General features: G+C 37.4%; 1 long non-coding RNA gene across 1 annotated transcript; it reads right to left on the reverse strand.

Annotated features, from left to right (window-relative positions):
• Positions 1-1,261: 1,261 nt before the first annotated feature.
• On the reverse strand, positions 1,262-2,251 carry LOC124293735. Its single transcript, XR_006903613.1, has 3 exons — positions 2,193-2,251; positions 1,804-1,889; positions 1,262-1,445 (listed from the first exon to the last, which is right to left on the reverse strand). It is a non-coding gene; the product is annotated as an uncharacterized LOC124293735 (long non-coding RNA).
• Between the last annotated feature and the right edge of the window lie 460 nt (positions 2,252-2,711).

Consider the following 2,711-nt stretch of genomic DNA (forward strand, 5'->3'; position numbering starts at 1 on the left):
CGAGGTACGCGTAAACATTTTGCGCTATCGTCGATCCTTTTTTGGTTATTGCAACGCAAAATCAGTTTCTGAGGTCAACTCTACCTTTTTAGTTAAACAAGGCTTTAACGTCAATTTATTCTTGCACAAGTATTAAATTTTCGCTACAGTTGCAAGAAAATATAGCAACAGTGATCGTAATGAGAAAGAATAGTAACGGATACCAGATTTTCTAGTAACGGCTAAACGACTAATTTTCATTTTGTACCTAGAACTATATTTTTCTATTGTGGTAAAAAATGAAAATAGTTGAGGACCGAGCGGTAACCGGAACTAAAAATTTCTATCGGTGTAGGCGCACAGTTTCTGCAGCACCTGCACACGCGTGTCGATCTACACACGCACGCTGCAGGGCAGGAGCGGCGTGGGTCGTTTCGTGGGTGTTGGTACAATGGACCCGATTCCGTCCCTCTTAAATCCCGGTCGATTTCTACCGCCACCGTAACCGGACTCTCTGCCATGCAGCCGACTTTTGTCTCGATAAATCAATTTCATCTATTTCATAACGACGCCTGCGATCGCCGTATTGCCCGCCTGTTCTCACCTATAAAACGCCCCGATCTTACACCAGATTGAATGACTTTTGGTAGAGGTAATGCGGATGAAATGAACGTGGCTCTTAGAGGATACATACGTTACGGAATTCGACACCTTGTTGAAATTTATCGGGAGATTCTTTGAAATCCAGCTTCGCTTCGGACCGTGGAAAATCGTGTACGTTGTCAGAAAAATCACTACGAAAACCGCCTGATGACAATTTAACACTATCTCATGTCTGTCTCGCTGTCATCCGATGTCAATCCAACATCATAATCTGATACCAATCTAAGTCTACAATCGCTCTCGAATCAAGGGGTTCATAAATACCTGGAAATTAACTTTTGTATGAAGAGAAATAATTTTTTCTACGGTTTTTTACCAATTTTCATTTTGTTAAATTTCTGGTTAAATTCAACGAGGGTACGATTCCCATATACTTTGGTGCCATGTCTTTTATAACACAAAGAAAAATTTCGATTTCTTTAGTTGTAAAAATAAAATTGTGATGAAACGAATATTGTTACAACAGCCACAAGAAAATTTAGAACAAATAGTGATCATGTTTAATGTGATTATAGTTGTCAATAAAATATTTCCTGATTATTACAGCTTTAAATAGATTCGTTTATCCACATTTGTTCGGTGAAGTAAGGCCCTAACATCAATTTAATATTACACCAATATTAAATTATCGCAATAGTTACAAAAATATATAGTACGAGTGACCACATTCAAAATAAATGTGGTTTTACTGGATAATACAAATTATTGTTTCGACCACTACTTTGTTGAATCAAATAACATTTCCTTCGCCATATTTGATAAATTTAAATCATTGCAAATATCCGTCCAATCACCCAGCCTCGCTAGAATTAAGGGAATACCATTGTATTACCATATACCATTGTAACATTTTGAAAAACAAACACAGACACACCCAAGTCGGAAGACGATAAGAACATAATATATACATTCATGCACAACACACTTTCTGAACCATAATAGTCTAGAGACCCTACGGACAAGAAAATTAAATATAAATATAAAAAAAAAAAAAACGAAATTTCCGAAACTACATTCTCCAGTTACGATATAAAACGCAGATATTCAAGGACTACGTATATTAATCACAACTTGTTTAAGACAAGGGTTTGGCTCGGATTAATCGTTTGAAGGACCAAACTGAGTCTGCGGGAAGAAAATAAATATTTGAAAATTAATTACCATAACTCAGGTAAGATAGGACAAGTAATTGGAATCGGACGAATAATCGTGGTGTTGTAACGTGAGTAGATCTGTATCGGAAGAATCTGAAAAGTAAAGAAACAGTGTTAATTCGTTGTTGATTGAGGAGGTTTGTCCAGAGATGTATGCACAAGTTGGTTATTTTCAAATGTGAGTATACAACATATCCAGACTCAAAGGAAGCGGTAAATGTAATGCGATCCGTGATTGTAAACGAACGAGTCGTTTGGATAAAATAGCGCGAACTAGGCGCTGCGGAAAATATTGAACGAACTAGGCGCAATCAAGTACAGTGCGTGAATTAAATGCTCTCAAGAAGGTTGCACGAACTCGGTGCGGTAAAGTAAACAAGGGTACTCATGGTCTACCTGTTATTCAACCAAGATACGGGGTCTTTCGATACTCGAGCCTGATGTCAACTCGGCGGTGGTCGGACTAGCAGTGAGCGTCGCTCCGCGGTGGCGCTTTCATAAGAAGTGGTTGCTCGTATCATCGGTGACGTCACTATTTACGTCGCGGACAGATAATCTCCTCCCTTGCCGAATTACACTCTCAGGTGATCGTTCATTCGTTGTAGGCGGAAGTGAATTCGATAGCGTAAATTTGTACGTACGGAAATTTATTAGTTTAATCACAATAAAAGAAAACATATAACTGTAAGGTTACTAAACAAGTTGTCAATAAAACATTTCCTGATTATCACAACTTTAAATAGATTTGTTTATCTACATTTGTTCAGTGAAGTAAGGCCCTAACATCAATTTAATGTTGCACCAATATCAAATTATCGCAACAGTTACAAGAATATATAGTACGAGTGACCACATCTAAAATAATAGTCTCCCATGAAGTTTTAAAAAATTGTTAAATTTACCAAATATGGTGAA

The sequence above is a fragment of the Neodiprion lecontei genome, chromosome 3 (assembly GCF_021901455.1).
Source record: "Neodiprion lecontei isolate iyNeoLeco1 chromosome 3, iyNeoLeco1.1, whole genome shotgun sequence".
In the NCBI taxonomy this organism is placed as follows: Eukaryota; Metazoa; Arthropoda; class Insecta; order Hymenoptera; family Diprionidae; genus Neodiprion; species Neodiprion lecontei.